Source organism: Ammospiza nelsoni, chromosome 6 (assembly GCF_027579445.1).
Source record: "Ammospiza nelsoni isolate bAmmNel1 chromosome 6, bAmmNel1.pri, whole genome shotgun sequence".
In the NCBI taxonomy this organism is placed as follows: domain Eukaryota; kingdom Metazoa; phylum Chordata; class Aves; order Passeriformes; family Passerellidae; genus Ammospiza; species Ammospiza nelsoni.
This window is the reverse complement of record NC_080638.1, coordinates 25,239,115-25,258,822: the sequence shown is the minus strand read 5'-3', so window position 1 is coordinate 25,258,822 and position 19,708 is coordinate 25,239,115. Positions and strand designations below refer to the sequence as shown.

Below are 19,708 nucleotides of genomic sequence, written 5' to 3'. Positions count from 1 at the left end.
AAGTAAATCTGATTTGTATGGGTACTGATATATTTGTTAAGCTTTTTGGAGTTTATTTTTTTGAAGGTTTTTTTTAATTGATGTAAAAAGTATTAAAGTAAGTATTTATCCAATATGCTGTTTATTGAAGAGTTTCTAAAACATATAATAAAAATATTTGTTTAAATTATTAATGTTTTCAATTACAAAATTTCTTCTTAAAACCCTTTGCCTCTAAGGAAAAATCCTGTTGACCAAGTTCAGAATGTGAGCTTTCAGATTGCCTGGACCCTTTAGCTCTGTGCCTCTATTTGTGATGATAAAATGTGTAGTATACCTGATATGCTATACTTAACTGATATTTTTTTCTCGTTTTGGGTGCTTGCTAAACAACTTCCTTTGTTTGACAATCAGTGCTCACACAGCAATAGCAAAAACTGTTCCCTCTCAAGGATACAGTCATCTAATGTGGCTGTAATGTGTTGATGAATACTCTGTCCCCCCACCCCCTTTCTGATTTTCTCCCACCCCTAGTTGTATTAAACCATTCATGGCAGGGCAACGTCTTTGGTTTCTCTCAGCTGCCTAGGCAAGCATTTGTTTCTTATTTAGGGCAAGATTTGAATATACAGGAGAAAAACTTAAACAGAAATGTTGTCCTTACTTTTGAGGGTTTCAGTGGGACACCTTTGTGGTATTGTGCCATGGTTAGATAGTCTCTGCCCTTCCCTTTTCTGTAGTCTGGGGTTTAGAATGACTTGTTCACAGTTTACAGTCTTCTTGATGCATGTCTTCACATTTCTGTTCAATAGCTAAATCTGTTTCACAGTTATCTTGGGATTTGTTTTTTAACAGTACAGCATCTGACTTTTTGATCTGTCTATTGCTTGGGGTGTTTTTAAGTTATAGCAGCTAGGACAGCGTGACTTACACCTTTTTCCTCACGTGGCCCACTGCAGGCATTCAGTGGCATTGAAAGATGTTCTCCTTGAGTTATTCTTCATTGCTGATGCCTACTCAGCAGTCTGAATTTTGGATTGAACTGCTAGACATTCTCTTTGCAATGGTTTTTACCTTTTAACGTCAATGAGGTAGTGCTGGACTAGGTATCAATACTCTGAAGTTTGCTCTGCCAGGCTGTAAAGATGGATGGCAATTTTGGTAATATGGCAGCTTACATTACACCCTATGACAGTATTTTCAGATTCTGCAGATATATGATTTGTGTACTTCCTAGGGAGCGGGGGATGTCCCCTAGCAGATTGTTGATGTTTTTTTTCTGATGTAACTTTTTTTCAGTGGCAGCAAGATCCTTGTAATGCATGTGAGAAAGCCCTTTTATCCTTCTTCACTTAATTACAACAGATAGTGCTCTTACAGATGAGGAATTCAGTATAAGTAGAGCACAGAAATGTTTGTCTCTCAAGGAGCCAGGCATACATATGAGATAGAGAGAGATCAGCACAATTTAAAATGCTTGTTTGATTTTCCGGTACAACGTACTGCAGCATCATGCATAGGTAATGTTAATAATTCTGCAGATTCTGTGTCTGTAGAAGAGCTGAGAGAACATGGTCTGTACTCAGTTACTTGCTTTTAAGAGCCTTCTGTGTGTGTGCACAAAATCACTCACAGTTTATCCTTAGGCACACTGAACATGTCTAGATGCTTCAAGCTGTTGGAACAAGAATAGGAAATATCCCAAGGACTGAAATCTGACACAGGGTCATAAAACCATGTGTTGAGATGTGACAGGGTGTGCTGGCATCTCTTCACCAGAGAGGTTTTGATCTAGACTTTCCGAAGAATGAGTTTGGAATACTGTTTTACAGAGCATTGATTTTTGCTTACTTCCAAATCCACTGTGTCCTCAAGTCCTTCAGCAGATAAGATCCTGCTGTCCTGGCTTTGAAGAGACAGTCACAGATTTGTGACCAACTGTATTTTCAGTTAAGACTTTGAAGACTGTGCCTTTTGTGGCACATGTTCTTATGTAGATTGTGAGTACATTTACTATTCCAACTGTGTTGGACTCAGGTGTTTGGGTGTTGTGGCTATTTGGGATGGGCTTGCTCATTCTTCACAAGAATGGAAGGGGAACTGACACATTTGTATGCCTGCTGAGGGGATTGGTTAACTGCATGCATGTCTCCAGTGTTGGTTTGTTCACAGTTACAGGTTTCACCTGTGGTTAAAATCCCCTTTTATCCAACTTTTTATGTCAAGTGGATATCAGTTGTCATTAGAAAAAGATTAAATCTAAGTCCTTTTTAGCTGCAGTTTTTGTTGATGTGACTTGTATTTCCCCCCCACCCCATCTGATCTTTGATTGGTCCTTTTATATTTGTTAACTTTGGGGATGCCTTTTGTTGTACCTTGGCCTGTCTGATTCCAGGTTTTCTCTTGCTTACCTAACATCCTGCTTTCTCCAGTGGAGAGCCCTTTACTTAGAGAAGAGATTTGGAAGAGGAGCATAAAATTGACTGTGGCACAATATAGTACAGATTTTCAGGTGTTTTCAAGTCATGCCATGCTGATTAAGGCATTGGTATGATATCCGGAGTGTCATGGAATCATAGAATGGTTTGTGCAGGAACAGACCTTAAAGATCATTCAGCTCCAACCCTCCTGCCATGGGCAGGGATACCTTTCACTGGACTCCCTTCAGGTACTGGAAGGCAGCATTTAGGTTACCCTGAAGCCTTATCTTTTTCGGGCTGAACAATCCCAATTCTGTCAGTCTTTCCTCATAGGAGAGGTGTTTTGCTATAGATTGTTTAGAAAATTAAATGATTAATCTTGGGCTTTAGATTTTATAGACTTATATTACTAATTTTTTATGCTTTCAAAAATCTGAGCTAGTAAATTGAGGTAATAGTTTAGTGTCCCATCAGAAATATTAACCAGGGTATCAATCACATGGTTATATTTAGAAATAAGTGGAAAAAATAGTAAGCAGAATTGTATCTTATTTATTTCACAGTGCTATTTTGAAGGTGCATACAGATTCTGAACAGCTTTCACGCTGAGTCAGACCTTTTGACTTTCTTCATGTTCATATAGCTAGTATAAATACAGAAACACTTTTTCACAGTTCCTAAATTTTCATTTAAATATATTTCCTTGTGATGCTGATGTGAAATGCTACAATTTGGTCATACTGTGTTAGACAGCAAAGGTGCAACCTCGATGTTCCTGAAAATTGTTTCTTGCAGAGAAGTTTGTAAATAGTGGGTAACACTCACTGGCAACTGTAAGTCAAATATATTTAGCCAGTTTTTTGTTTCTTAAAGGGATTTACTGTGACCCGACTTCTAGGACAGTAAAAACCCGCTTGTGTACCTAATGTTCTCTGTGCCATTCTGTTATGCAAGACCTTAAAGTCATAAGCAAATAGGAAATCTTTAGATTGCTAACCTTTTGTTAGTGGCTTTTCTCTTGAAGTCTTCTACAGTAGTATTTAACTTCTTACTGTCCCTGGCAGAAGCAACCACAATGAAATTGATTATTTATCTGGTTTAAGCATACCTTATCAAAAAAGATTATAGTTTTAACTGTTCTTTTTGAAATCATTAATACTGTGAAATGGAAGCATTTGGAGCGCTCCTTTGGACAGTTATTTTCCTGATTTTTGCTTGAAAATATTTTATTAATATGATGTTTATTAACTGCCATCACCTGGTGTTGAATTGTATCTAGAGCTCAGGGCTCTACTGTGGCTTTTTAAAAATTGTTATGTTAGGTCAAATGTGATTGTAGGTAAAAAAAAATGCTGTGAACTGTGGATTCCCATCTGAGAATTCTTCAGCTGTGTTTGGATATGCTGTGCAAAGACTTACTGTTATTTTGAAGGTAGATAGTCCCAGATGTGCAGTTGGTATGTACTAACATAAAAAAATAGAGTGACAGTATATAAGAATAAACAATGGTAAACCGAAATGGAATATTGTCATTTGAACTGATTTCTAATGACACTTGTACTATTACAGGTGTCTGTCTCCTTTTAATTGCACTAATTACATATGTGTAATTGGTGACAGTGTATATATATATGTATGTAGAGAAAAGTTATTTAGAAGGCAGTCTCAGTACTTAAGGGTACATTTGAGCTTCAACAATTTTGTCTCTCATCTGTCTTTTATCTTGTACTTTCTCAGCTTTAGACTATTTCCTGATGGAAATGTATGAAATGTTGTGACAAGTTTGTCCTTCTTTATCCAGTAGGCTCTCTAATGAGTTCACTGATGGACAGCACTGATGTCAAACTGTGTCTCTGTAAAACTAAATGTACAGTGAAAGCTGCTACAAATTTTGCTTGTGTATCAGGCTTAAGATTACATGTGGGTTTTTTTAATGTTTTCTCAATATCTTTTCTTTCACGTTTCCCAGAGTTCATCCATATACTTCCTTTTCTTTTCCTAGTGTCCTGTTACTGGGATCAGGATTTAGCAGAAACCTCATTTTCATAATTCTGTGTCTCTTGGTGTTTGAGTACTGCCGTGTTTTCTTGGCTTGGTGTCTGCCAGCATCTCTTGACTGATGGGAAAGGGTGATCAATGGTCAAATGAAGCAGCTGTTACAAAGGGAAACAGAAGTGAAGCTCGGTGCAATTTATATAAAGGTCTTTGCTGTTTGAAAACTGGGTTATATGTATAGTGTAGATTAAACTTATCCACATTATATGCATATAGACTGAGATATATACAAAAATATGTAATTATACCAGATTATACTGATCACATTGGGTGGCTTGTACCACAGTCATTGGGTATTGTAGGGAAACCCAACTTACTACCAATGTGTTCTTGCTTTGGGTATGAATGAAGCACTTTTTTGTGGAGCCTTTAACCCACAGTAAATTCGTTGCAGTGTCTGTCTGCTCTCCTTCATACATTATAAACTGAAAGAGAAAAAAAGATGAAATTCAACTTGATTAAAAATCAACATGTAACTTTTTTACTTTTTATCCCTAAGTAGGAAGGACATGTATAATTTGCTAAATATTTTCTTTATAAATTAAGCATGAGAGGAGTAAGAAAGTTATACAAGATTGGCTAATGGATAGTAAAAGTGGGAGACAGGAAAATAACAACCACTTCAGGAGGAACATTGAAGTGTACATTTGAAGGAATAGGCTCATAATATCACACTGCTTTAGTCTGTTTGTGGTGAAGCCTGCTCAAGGAAAAGATGTCAAAAATTTTTCAAATACCAGCAACTTAAAAGACCTGAAATCTCTCTGAAATGAAATGTACTCTAGTATTAGTACATGTTTTTTTCCCTAACATTTAGGTTCTGTAAAACTGGGTGTGTAGTATCAAGGAATATATTCTAAGGGCATTTTCTGCTGCACTGAATGATATAAATTATATAGGTTTTCTGTATAATATTAATACTGATGGAATTATATTTAATACAGATTTTCATCATACTTCATTATCAGGCACCTAACAGATATTGCAGAAAGGTCTTTCAGATTTTTTTTATTGAAAATCCCTGACCACTTCTTTGATCTTAATTCCAAGGATCTTAAATTTGATAGTCTTCTTACTTTGTTTGAAGATTTGTTTGAAGATCTACCTTTGATTAACCCATCTGATAAACGTGAACATTTTCCATGGCTGATAAACATGAAGCTGCACTGCTCTCAAGGGAAGCAGTGTTGTGTGTTCCTTTTTTTCTCAGCTTCCTGGTTGCTGAGTGCTGCTTGCATCTGTTCTTAGCCTTCCCACGGAGGAGCAGTGGCAGCAGTACAGGATTGATACTATCTTTGAAATCTGCGCAGCTGCTGGTGTGGCTCTGAGTCACAGCAGTGAGGTTGACCACAATCTTGTTAATGCACTGCTACTTGACCAGTCAGTTAATAAAACCAGAATCACTCAAGCTGATCGATGATAGACTTTGAAATAAAGTGCTATGATTTTTATTTGCTTCTTGTTTGAAAAGCTTTAAAGGAAAAATGAAATTACGTATGAATTCCCAGTATAATTTCCATAGCAAAATCAAACCATGTGCTCACTGTGGGTAGGTTTGAAGAACTTACCCTTTTCTTTCTTCATTTTTTTCTACCTTCTGAAAAGGGTGAGGCATCTAAGGCACAATAGAAAATGTGGTTTCTTTCTTTCAATTTACTAGTGAATTGTTTCAATTCATACGTAGAGGATTTTTAATAATTCTGTTGGTATTTCTCTTGTGCGTTCACATCTCTTTCAATATAATTTTTTTCTGACTGTAAAGGACTTGAGTAATGGTATTTGTAGGGGTAGCAGGTATTTGCAGTGTAAGGTGTATACTTTTTAATTTTTAAAAAACTTCACCTGCTTTATGTCAGAACTTTGATAGTGTGAATTAAATTCCACAGTTTAAAATTATTCTGCCAAATTAATAGCAAGATTCTCTAGCTTTTTTATATAAATATGAACTAGAAACAAATAGGATTTTTTTTAATTGGCTTACAGCCATGTTTCTTTGTGTTGTATTTTCAAAATCACAGTTGTTTTTCAGTGAAATATATGGTACTGTCTTCTGTTAAGCTTGCTGATTTTTTTTTCCCATGACTGTCAAACATTGTCTTTTAGTAGGATGGACTTTCTCTTTTGAACTAATTACTGCAACTGGTAACAAATAAACATGAGGCTGTACTGAATGAAAAATTTCATCCCTCAAATTCAAAGCCTTTTAAAAAGAAAAAAAATTGTTTCTTGACCTGATTTTAAATGAATGGGTTTTGCCAGCATTTCAGCTTGTAGACTGTTATTTCTTCTATATGTTGAATGTATTCTCACTTGACAACATTCTTAATTGGGTTTTCCTGACAGCTTTTTTTCCAGTATTTTCATTCATTAGTCAGTGTCTACAGAGTATTCTTTCTGTGTGATTTCCTTTCCTTTAAATTTTCTCATTCTTTTGGTTGAATTTCTAAAGATAGTTACTACTTTCTCCTCTTTTTTTTAATGTACTTTTCCAGACTTTATCTGCACTTAATTTTAGTTTCCTTAAGCTGGTTTGATTTCAAATCCCTTTTGACTGCATCATCACTAATAAAGTGGACCATTGTCTGTTACTGAGGACAGCTGGCACAGATTGAGATGTGTCCTCTCTGTTAATCTTTCAGCCTTAAAACAGGTAGCTGTGTGCGCAGTGCTGTTGGAAGTTTTCCCAGCCATGTGATAACCCTCAGATTGCTCCCAGAGGTTGGGAGAGTGCAGTTGGCCTTTATCAAAAGTATTTCAGGACTTGTTCTGACATGATGATTTGCATTTCAGTGTCTGGGAAAGTTTTGGTCATTAATATATTGATGCAACCTTTCAGGTTAACTTTTGTAAATGCAATAGTTAAGCCAGTTACTAACAAGAGGTTAACTCAGTTTTATCTGTGATCTGCTTCCTAAAAGGCCTACTCTGTGAATCATTAATATTAAAATCTGATGCTTTGAATGATTCTGCTAGCTGTCTAGAAAAAAACCAAACTATACCCAACAACCAAAAAAAAAAAAGGAAATAAACAATCTCATCAGTCCATCCAACTCCCTCATCCACTTAAATTTTCTGGTTTTGTCATTTATAGGAGGTCTACATTTTCCTGCTCATTGTAACTTCCCCATTCTGATGTTATGCGGAGTGTTTGGCTTCTTTTGCATTCTGTATTTCAGAGCAGACTAATCTGAAGATACTCAAGAGAAGACTTCCTGCCCCACCCTATATATCTGTCCTCCCTGAGCCAAGTGTGCCTTCTAACAGGGTGGAGTACCTCACGAGATGTCTTGTGTCAGTTGAGTTATATTTTTGTTTATTTTCCGAGATTTTCAGCTACCGTTTTTTTATTCCCATAGTTCTTGCGTTAGCTTGCTAGAGGCAGAAGTTTACAGAGAAGCTCTGGAGATATTCTATTGTGTGCCACCTTCTCCTCCCTGTGACCCTTTAGCTACCCACGCTTGCCACTCATTCCTTTGTTGCTGTGATCTAGGTTGCCATTTGTAAGTCTTGTTGTTTTATTAAAGAGGACAGTCTTTGCCTTTAATTTGCTCACTGGTGATTTGAATGACAGCAGAGTTTTAGCCTGCCAGGCTGGGAAGCACAGATGGCACTTCACATGGCTGAGAAAAAGTAGAACTCTGGGGAAAAGGAACATATGTTTTCCTGGATTTGAGAGAACTAAAAGAGGTCCAGTGCTTGATATGTTTTTCCAAATTTTCCCCAAATTTGCATCACATGTGCAATAGTGTAATGCATTAGCAACGTTACTCTAGCATACAGGAAATTCTGTAAAGTGATAAATGTAGGCCTGCAAATACTGAGCAAGAGTGATGTGTCTTCCAGGTGTAATGGGATGTGTCAGCTAGGGCCATGTAAATAAAAAGGAGAAATGAGTCAAGTGGTTGGGCCATTGTGTCTTGAAGGAGAGGAGCAGGAAAGAACTTGAGAACTGTGCAATAATAGGTTTATTACCTTCTGAGTCACCTGTCTCCTGGCAAGTGGATAGGTTAAAAGTGTGTTTATATTTGAGATGTTATTTTGTAACTTAATTCTTCATTTGGCCCTTTAACATGTCCATGAAAGAAGTCAGGGGATTGTGCCCTGTTTTGTGTACTGCATCAGTTTTGTAGAGTGCTCTGAGTTTGTTCCTTGAGAAACCATTATGTGTCAAAATTTCCATATCATGAAGAACCTTTGTACCTTAAAGCAGCTATTTTATATTTTCTTCTCTAAAGGATAAGCACTTAATGATACTAAGTTTTGTTCTCAATTGTTGTTTGTGCTGGTAAAAATGGTGTACTCTTAGAACAAGGTCAAAGTGGCAAAGTACTGTGTTACAAAAAAAACCCAAACAACTGTGGGCGCATCATTGTATTTTATGCTTATTTTGATGAATATTGAGGAATAATGCTCCCAGATCTGGCTTAATTGAAAGTGGAATTTCATTGACCAACTTCTATGTCCTTCTCAAACCATTGGAAATCAAAGCTTGTTTGAAGGGGAACCTCCTATACCAAACTGAGCTGCAGAAAGAATTCTGTGCACTTCCCTGCAAAACAGATGATTCCTGGGAGCTGCTTCTCTGGCACTAGAAGTTTGATGATTTGTCTTTGTACCTTGCATATGCCAGCTTTTTTCGCTCTTAGCAAGGAATCTGAAGGAAAAAGAAGCAACAAAACCAAACCCCAAACCATTATGTAATGTATATAGAAGACCCTATATGATTTTTTAAATATATACATTAAAAACAATAGCTTTCCTTCTGTCTCCGTGGGATGTTTTTCTTTCCATATTTGTTTAAGGAAATTTGCTTAGTGCCAGCAATTAGCAGTGCTGCCAGGCAGATGGATTGATAGGTGTAGGAGAAATGAAATTCAGTTTTTCAGTTAAATACTCACTTCTTCATTAGAAACATACATTATCTCTTAAAACTGGAAAAATTGTGTTCTGAGTCTCACTTGGGCTTATAGAAGGAATATTTTTCCATTTCTTTTTCTTTACCAATTTGCTGATTTTGTTTGTTTGTTGGAAGTGGTTTTGTTGTGTTTAAATGTTTTTAGTTGTTTAAAATAGATTCTTTTCATGCAATGTTCTCCCTACCATAGGTTCAGTCAGTTCTCTTGAAACTTGAAACTGTAGAGCTGGCAGTGGAAAATGTGGATGACTTTAGTAAAAGCTGGTCTGTGTGCTTCAGAAATTGCTTGTACTAGAGAAGGTGGGATTATCATGCTTAGGAGCAGATTTATGTGTTTGGAGTAATAGAAGATGTTGAACAAATAAAAAGTAGGTTGCAAATTCACTTACTTGTGCACTGGTGAGAACTCTGGGTGGACCCAGACTGGTCACCAGAGGCAGATTGCTGTTGTATGACCCAGCTCCTGATCTGCTTCTGTCTCAGATGATGTGGCTTGGTGAGAGTAACACGGTTCTAAACCACACCAGTTGCTTTCTAGCTTTAAAAAGAAGATTGTTAGGACCGGCCAGTAAAGCATTTGTTGATTCACATTTAGATCAGCATTAGCTCTGATCACAGTCACACTCAGAAAAGAGCAAGTCATGTGGATAAGAGCTAGTTAGGCTGAACTTGCCGTCTTAAAGGAGAAAGAAAGCATTTGGCAAGGAGGACCTGGGAAGAAATAACAATAGTCTTTATTGGGTGTGAGAGCATATATGGGAGAGAAACATCTGAAAATAAATATATCTGAGGTATAAATTTACAAGCAAATCTTGTTTGAAAATCAGAGGATGAGGTCTAGTCCCAGAAATGGGGAGAAAGAAACTCAGTGGCTCAAGATGATCTTTTATATATTTATCTAAGAATCCTGTGTAAGATGATGAGGTTGATCCTGGACTCAGAGTAAAAGCAGATAAGGAAGTATATGATTGTTATTTGTCATAAAGTTTTCAGTTTTCAGTTCAAATTCTGTTCCTCAGATCTTCCACTGGTATCCTGCCCATGTCCGAAGGGAATGTTTATTGTTTCTCTTTTTTCTATTCTTAGTGCATAGTTTATCTTCTTCTGAAGCAGGACAATTTGCATTCTCTAAAGGTGGGATTTTGAGTGATGTGTCTGATTTGTCCTTCTGTAAGCCCAAGTGAGACTCAGAACACAATTTTTCCAGTTTTAAGAGATAATGTATGCTTCTAGTGAAGAAGTGAGTATTTAACTGAAAAACTGAATTTCATTTCTCCTATACCTATCAATCCATCTGCCTGGCAGCACTGCTAATTGCTGGTACTAAGCAAATTTCCTTAAACAAATATGGAAAGAAAAACATCCCACGGAGACAGAAGGAAAGCTATTGTTTTTAATGTATATATTTAAAAAATCATATAGGGTCTTCTATATACATTACATAATGGTTTGGGGTTTGGTTTTGTTGCTTCTTTTTCCTTCAGATTCCTTGCTAAGAGCGAAAAAAGCTGGCATATGCAAGGTACAAAGACAAATCATCAAACTTCTAGTGCCAGAGAAGCAGCTCCCAGGAATCATCTGTTTTGCAGGGAAGTGCACAGGATTCTTTCTGCAGTTCAATTTGGTATAGGAGGTTCCCCTTCAAACAAGCTTTGGTTTTGGTTGCAATGCAGGAGACTGGATTGAACACTGCAGATGTTATTGAATCCTTTATAAGGATGTATATAATTTTTTATAAATAGATGAATTAAAAAAAAAAGAGAAAAAAAGTAATGACTAGTCTTTTTAAACACAGCAATTCAAAGTCAGAAATGGGCATATAACTAAAATTTTCAATCGATAAGTTCTCTTCATGACCTTTATATCCAAAAAGATCTGTGTAAGAGAGCAAATTTATCTGGAAGGAACAACTGTCTAATTAGTGATATTTGTAAATACTCTTGAGGTAATTGAAACAGAAATGCAAAGATTTTTTAAAATACTTTCAGTTTTTACATTATGAATAGAATTCAAATCTCAGGGATTTATTGGAAATACTGGGCTGTAAAATTGTAAACTTTTTGGTAGTTTTGAATGTTTCAGAGGAGACAGGCTGTTTTAAGATAATCACAATTTATGTAAAGTGGCTGCATTCTTTTTATGGAATTGTGGGAAAAAAAACCCAAAGAGCTTTATTTCTGTCTTATTAGTAATGTAGGGCATGGGGATTTGCCCAGTCTGGTAGGACTGGAAGGCCTTTTGGTACTGCTTGTAATTCTGCTGCTTACAAATAAATAAACTTGTAAATTTTATAATAGTTCTTTTTGTTATATGAAATGTAAATGTTTCCACTTCATGTTTACCATGAGCCAATCTGTCTAAATCTGTTTTTCCATATGTATGGCTCACATAATGTACTACCTTCTACTTGTTAATGAAGTTGGAAATATGAACTAGTAAGAAAATACATCATAATGCTTCATACAAAAGTAAGAATAAGCATCATTCTAGACCATGCTTTACTGTGTTCCATGTAGGCCTACCTCTTGCAGCATGTGCACTCTGAATTTTGTTCTGCTTGGCTTCTTAAGTCACCTTCAGCTGAAAGTTTCACCTCTCAATTTTTGTGAAGCAGGCAGTGTAGCTGATTTGATGAGTGCTACAATAAAAGAATGAGTTTATTTTTTCTGATTTTGCTTTTTATACATGGAACATCAGGGTTGTATTTTTTTGGTTTCTGAGATACTTTATCACATCAAAAGCTATAACCTTTTCATTAAGTGTCTTAGCCAAGTATACCTGGACTATCAATCTCAAATAGAAGTGAAAATAGGCTATCTCCGTTTCCCTCAGGCTTTCCATTTTTGGAAGTTCATGGGCTCTGACTTTGTAGGTGCTGATTACTTTAAATAATTTATTACATGAATAGGAAAACACAGAATTCAGATTTGTTTTTTATCACTGTTGCTGCTTCTGAGAGCTTTAGAGTTGCCAATTCACCTTTAACAGTACAGCTGCTGAAGCTTCTCTTTTAAATAGAAAATCACTTAATTTTCATTCAAAAATAAGAGTAATTTGTCAGAATTCTAATTGCAGTAAAAGTCAGTTATCTGAAGCATTTTTAATTTTTTGGCCTTTGTTCCTGTTCCTGATACAATTGTTGCTTTAATTGGTTTCCTGTTTATTTTTTTCTTTCTTTCATTCCTTTCCTTGAAGTCAGGTTCACAAATAAGCTTTTTCAACAACTAGTTTCTTGCTGTTTCAGAGTCTGGTAGTGCAGCTTTTGATTGCTTTTCTGTTAAATGGCCAGGAATCAGCGTTTAGCTCAGTAGTGTGCTGCCATCCTGAATTAGTGAGACAACTGTTAGGAAATGGTGTGCTAACTCCATGCCTTGATAACCCCAACGTAAGATTTTGTTTAAAATAGTTTTTCCTTCACTGAAAGAGTTGTCAAGCCCTGGAACAGGCTGCCCAGGGAAGTTGTTGAGCCTCCATCCCTGGGTGAGTTTAAAAGATATGTAGATGTGGCTCTTAAGGACATGTAGTGGTAGATTTATGGCTGGACTTGATGATCTTCAAGGTCTTTTCTAACCTAAATGATTCTGTGATAAAAACTAATGAACTTCTCCTCTTCTACTTTCAGAGTCTTGCCTATGCTTCAAAATGAAAGTGAGGAAGAAGAGTCCCTGAAAGTATTAATTTGAACAGTAATTATTGCTTGTAAGTAAGTACTTCTCATTCTTTGTGAGGTTGCCTTCACAATTGAAAACTGCTCTGTCGATAAGTGTTTGTCAGCTGAGAAGAGAAAACTGCAAAAGAGTGATCAGGTTCTTCACTTTTCAGTGATCACTGACAAAATGGGTCAATCAGATACCCGTTTCACCATTTGTTTCTCTGTACACCTATATCTCTCCCTTCTCCTCTTTGCCTCTCATCTCTAAAAAGATAAATTCTTTGGTAGGTTCATTATGTACCCTCTGTCTTACATACTAAATCCTGTATTTCTCTGGCAGTATTTCAGGGCGCTTTCCATCTGTATTGCAGATATTACATGTATTTCTCAGAGGTAAGCTGGTCTTCTACAAAAACTGGGCACAGGCCCTACTCCATGAAGTTTTTCAAGAGTTATAAATAACTAAGCTGTTGTGGGTGGAAAGTACTGTGTGCTCTGGGATATCCCAGATCCAATGCTTCAGATTCTTATGGTTTTGAAGGTCTGGGCAAGTACCATAATAGTCATGTTTGAGGACACATTATTTTTATTGAAATATAAGTTAGCAGAAAGGTAACTCTCTTCACTTTAAGAAGAATGTTTAAAGAATGAATTGACCTACACTGAAACATGAATCCAGGTGTGAACTTGGAAACCAAGACTATTATGACATAATTCTTTCTTTGATGTAATTGTAGAAAAGACTGTTCTGATCAGTATTCTTAACTATGATAAGAAAGTTGTGAAAATTTCTTAAACTTCTGCAATTGAACAAATCAGACTAAGAGTTCCAGCAAATTTGTTGTAGATTTGATGCTTTTACAGTTCACCCAACTTCACTAGTGCTTGTCAAGCTGGTGACATTTAAAGTGCTCTCAATTATTTTGATTTATTTTGTGCACTTATAACTTTAGAAGTATTGTGGTATTGTAGGAGTTTAATGGATAGTTTATAAAAAAAAAAAAAAAAAGAAAAGAAAGAAAAAAGTGGGATTTCAAATAATGTTCTAGGGACCTTCTGACCAGGCCAGAACAAAGAATATGGTGATAGCTTTCCAAGTGTCCAGGTAGTGTCCAGAGTTGGCTGTTGGGACTGCTTCCTGTTGGTGAGAAGACTTGTTTCCATTTCCTGAACCCAGCTTTCTTCCCTGTCTGACTCCTACTGAAATGAGTTACCTGATTTATCTCACAAATCCAGAGGAAAGGTTTTGTTTCTTGGCTTTTGGGGTGGATCAGCTCAGATGACTGTTCAAAGAAGTGTCCAAATGGTGCAGAAGAAGCAGAGAGACTCTGCAGGCAGGAGCAAAGTGTGGCCACGTAGGAGCGTAACCTGTCCCTTCAGGCAGCTGCCAGTCCATGGATTTGCCCAGCAGTGTGTGGTACCGCTCTCTTGGAGTTGTTAGGCTGGGAATACATGGTTTGACTTTGGAGAAAAACAGGCTTCTGTGGATGTTTCAAACTAGAAGTGGCTTATCTCGCCAGATCCCTCCTAGCCATTGCAGAATGGTTTATTGATATGGAGTAGAAACAATGATTCAGATAGAAAAAAATCCTAGCAGGGAATTAGGAAATCTGTACAGTCTTTCCCCTACCTCACCTTCCAACTTTGCAGCCCCATGTGTAGTATCTGTGTGCTCCAGGCTCTGAAAATAAATGAAAGGTAGGAGAACTTTCATGACTTCTCAAAACCTCACTTGTAGTCAGAATTGGCTGGTCCCTTGTACATGATGTTATGTAATAGAACAATTTGTATCTTGATTTGGAGTTTTGTAAATTAAAATCTATTTCCTTGTGGGAGCCTGCTTGCAGGCATGCATGCATGCATATGAATTACTTTTGTGCTTCCTGTTGTTCTGTGTTCCCACTAACTTGCTTTGTCTGGAAGCTGTGGTGATGGTTTGACTGTCTTTAGCAGAGATGTGTTCCTTTCTTTAGCAAGAAAGAGGCACAGTGCTTGAGAACTGCATGAAACCTCTTCTTGCCTTTTCTGTTTAGTTTGTGTGGGAGGGTAATTAAAAGGATTTGAGCAGGTCTATAAACTGCAGTGCCTGGAGCTGTAGTTAAGCCAGTGGTTTGGTATATGCATTGCTCAACTACTGAGGGAGGTTGAGCAGTGGAGGAAAGCTGATTTGGTGTCTAGGTAAGATCTAGGGAGTGCTGGTGGGTTGAGACAAGTAACTGAGCACTACAGTGAGGTGGTACCTTCCCCTACTTGGATTGCATACTTGGTTATCCAATCCATGGATCGTCTTGGATTCCTGCTTGCAGTCAGATTTTGTAATAAGCTGCATTTGGAATTATGTTCTGCTGTCACAGTATGGCTTGGGGAAACTGTATTATCATCCATATACTTATTTGATATTTTTTCCTGATGCTTTTCAGATAGAAAAATGTTTCCATGGTAGCCTTTCTTTTTTTTTCCCAAATCATATTTCACACTTAGTCTAATCCATTCCATCTATGAACTGCTGTTCTGTAGTTTTTTGAGAAATAAAGATAAAATCAACATTTTTTATTGCATTCTATAACACTTTCTTATCCTTTCTTGGATATTCTGTAAGTTAGATTAATCTGCGATAGGCTTTTCAAGATAAACTAATCTCTGGAAAAGGCCTGTATATCTTGAGTTTTATTTATTGTAAGGGCACCTAAAATCTCAGATACATATTCTCTGTTTCTACATATCTAAATAGATCAGTGTATGATTCCTGATGGAAAATACCTTTTCAGGAGGGTATGTTGCTGATTTAGCCCTGCCATTTTATTAAAACTGTCCCTCTGTGGTTCTGGAGTATCTCCGATCATACTTACTACTTTCCCTCTTGCCTGAGGATCAGCAAAGTCTGTTTCTTGTTCTAACATTTGGCTTTAGTGTGCTCTTCTATCCTGGTAGGCATTTAACTTGGAGTCTTCTTTGAAAGGTTGCTTCCTGCTCCTCTGTCTCTCTGAACTATATTCTTTATTAAAAGTGTGTTCTAGATATATCATTTCTGATGCAGAGGCACAAACAAAAGTCTTTTATGTTTTTCTTTTCAAGAAAAGAGAATGCTAATGGACCCATTGACACACATGTTTACTGCAGTGAAAAATCATACCAGGCTGAGACACTGCAGAGATGTTGGAAGATTGGAGAAGAATTTAACATGAAGCAAGAACTTAGAATTAGCAGAGGAAAATGGGATTCAAGCTATTAAGGGCTAATTTGAAATCCTGATTTTAGATTAAAGAAAAAGAAAACAGGGGAGTCCAGGATAAGGAATGGCTGAGAGTTCTGAAGAAAGAGAGTTAAGAGCTACCTTAAATCAAGAGTCTTGGGCACAAAAAGTAGTTCTAAGAATGTAACATCACACCAGGATGAATAAATGAAAGTGCTGTCATTCAGCACTGTAAAACTGATGTAGATCTCTCTGCACAACCTAGAGTAGAAATGGAGTCAGCTAGGTCATTGTGTCCAGTTTGGAACCATGCACTTAATGCACGCCAATAAATCAGAATTATCTTGCTGAATTGGAGAATCTAGGAGAAAATAGTATTGAAAGGATAATGTTTCATACAAGATCTGTGAGGAGAGATTGAAATAATAAGAGGCTGATTATGGAGCAAAATTTTTTCCCCTGTTAATTGTCTGTCTCTTTTGTGAATGAAGCCTAGGGAGGACAGCTTTTTGAGAGGATGCTGAGAAGGAGCACTGGATCTCTTTTTGCATATTGCAGTGTTTCTTATTTCATTTTTTTTAGCTTAAATACTTCTTTCAATGGACCAAGTAACATTTTATCTTGAATGCATCTGAGTTTAAGCCTAAATAGTCCAAATCTAAAACATCAACAGAATATTTGAAAAAAACTAGACATGATAACCTGGTGGATATTATTTGGCTCTAATTAGTACTATTTTACAGTGCCTGAAAAGCCAAATTTCAAATACCACTGGTAGTCTGTACCTTTTAAAATGTCTAGGATTAGTCTGTTATTTGAAACTAAACTTTTGTAATGACAAATTCATTAAGGGGACAAGATCAGAGGAACTAGCCAGGCAAGAAGTTTCCTGCTTCACAAGTTCTTTCAGTTAAATAGGTGAGGATGTACATCACAGGGTTTTTAAAATTATGTTTATAATATGAAATACAGAGAGATAGAGTATGTGGGATAAAGTTATCTGTGCGTTATGAATTTTTATTTAGTATTATAATTTTTAGATGAAATGGTAAGAGGGGTGATAGTCTTGCACACTTTTTGCTGCTGAGTGAAAGAAATTGTACTTGCCACAGGGAGAAAAACAAGATGTGGATAAGTGTCAAGGTGACACCTACAGTATAGAAATGTTCTGCTGTTCTTTTGGCTTTGCTCTTTTTTTTAATTATGTAATTATACTACACTGATAATTGAGTACTTCTTTATAGTTTGGATTATATTAAATAGTACCTAATAAACACATCTGAAATTGGCAGATCCTGTTAGCATAAGAAAATCTTAATTTAATTGTTTTTGCACTTCAGTCGTGGTGGGTTTTTTTTGTTACTTCTTTTGTTCTTAAACAAATGTTGAAATAAGCCAAGTCTAAGGGGAATGAGAAAAATTAGATGTTTGCCAGTATGTGGAAAAAAATCTAATCAAGATGGAGGTTAATTGTAGGGTGATTGACTTGAAACTGATCCTAATGATACTGCCTTAATCAGATTGGTTTTGCCTAAGTATATTTGTTGTAACTCATGTTAACTGTATTAAAATTGGTTAATGAATCCAAAAACCTCTCAGTAAGGAGGGAACTTACAAACTCTAAGGAAGGCTCCCCCATTGCTACATGGCAGAAGTTCTTGGTCATTGGCTTTAGCTCTTGGGAAGAATACATTGCTCCTAATAAATGTCCAAATTTGATAGAGATCACTAACTGTTAAATTGCTTGGCAAGTTGAACTGGAAAGTATTTTGATAGAGCCAAATGTGTGATCTCAGGTCTAGAGACCAATATTGTAGATTGCATTTATGGATTAGAGACAATGGTTTTGAATAACACAAGCAGTAGAAGGGGTGTAGGGGAGGTGATATTAACTGCTGTATACAATATTAATGGGCTGTGGTGAGTGTATAATGGCTAGTTTGGGGTTCCTAAGATTAGTCAGAAATAGTCTTAAGAGGTTTAGAAGAAAGCTGTAAAAATGCAGGTTCTGGGAAAGTATATCTCATTTTAGAGATTTAAGAAGCTTGTTCTGTAAAGTGTTACTTGAACAGTTTTGAAGATTTGAACTTTAAGCCTAAATGAAAAGGCATTGGTGAGAGCTGAAAACAGACATTTGGTAACTAAGTAGTTGAGCAATTTATCTGAGAATCATTTGTTCTCATTTTCTCTTTTAATGTATTTGAAGCTCATGGATGGTTTTAGTAAAAATGTGTGCCTTTTCTTGGAGAACATGTGTGGTCCTGATGCAAGAAATAGGAGAAAGTGTGTGATCATTGGATCACAAAGCAGAGATGGTAGTCATGATCTATTAGAGTGCAGCAAGACAGTATAGCAGAATATCCGCATTAGATGGAAAGAAAGCAAGGATTGCCATTGAGCTTGCAGATGGAGCTGAGACCTCATGTTGTGGCTCAGGAAACTAAGATATTACAGAGTGTCACGGAGCGATCCCAGTCCAATTCCCAGTGCCGTATTCCCCTCTGGGGGCAGGCTGTTAATATAACCTCACCCAGGTCAGCACGTTACTGGTAACACTTTTGTCACAAATATTATGTAAAATACAATGTATCACAGTAACAGGAATATAAATCCGTGAAATCCATCCTTGTCTCAAGGCATTACCAGCTCCTTTTCTGCCAGCAAAATACATTTTCAGGCATTGTATTGCATCTTCTTATGCCGTAGTTGTATTACTCCTTTCTTCTTTCTAAATGGTGTACAGATTTTTCACCTGTTGAGCTAATGGTAGAATCCTTCTGAGTGAATGTTGGCTTTGCAGCTCTTCCACTGAACATGTTCCTTTCCAGGAAATATGCTAATGTTTTCACAAAGTTCTTTTTTTAAAGGACTGGTTTTTGCACCTTCCTTCCCAACCATGTTAATATTAGTGGTAATCTTTTTTTTTTTTTTAACCATGGAAAAGTAGTCCTTTCCCCTCTCCACTTAACATTGGCTTAGGAAGGCAGAACTACTGTATATCTCTCTTCTCTTGATTCATCACAGTGTAGAAATTCCCTTGTGTTAAAATGTGCTTTTTCCTGCATGTTACAGGTGCAGCGCTGGGCAAAGGCCATGTTTTTAGTGTCTCTAAATGTAAGAGAATAGCTATTTACTTTCTATTTCCCTTCAAGCAGATAGCAATCTGGAACTGCAGGCTCATGGAGGGCAGTCTTTCCATTTTGTGCCATTGTCAAATGACGTTGGTTGTTTCGTCAGCATTATGTGCAGTTGTGTTTGGCATGAACCTAGTCTGGAGGGTGCAAGGAGATTGCTGATCGTCCTGTAGCTGTAAGAGTGAGTGAACTTACAACTCGGTGCTTTTCTCACACACCCGAAAGCACCACTCAGCACTGCGCAGGTGGTCAGTGAACACGTGCAGCATTTGATGGCTTTGTGCACCATCTGTGTCATGCATCCTTTCTTCTTGATTATCTTCATTTCAATGTGTTTTGGTAGTTGCTGAAGTAAAAAAA

General features: G+C 36.8%; 1 protein-coding gene across 5 annotated transcripts in view; it reads left to right on the top strand.

Moving 5' to 3' along the window:
- Positions 1-19,708, top strand: part of FUT8 (fucosyltransferase 8) — a 97,327-nt gene that overhangs the window by 8,567 nt on the left and 69,052 nt on the right. For 3 of the 5 annotated variants that reach the window (XM_059474435.1, XM_059474431.1, XM_059474432.1), the window contains exon 2: positions 12,992-13,068. The gene's annotated coding sequence lies outside the window, so the exon portion shown is untranslated. Of the gene's footprint in view, positions 1-7,604; positions 7,746-12,991; positions 13,073-19,708 lie in introns of those variants that run through there. The other 2 variants (XM_059474433.1, XM_059474434.1) reach the window with 2 other exon arrangements.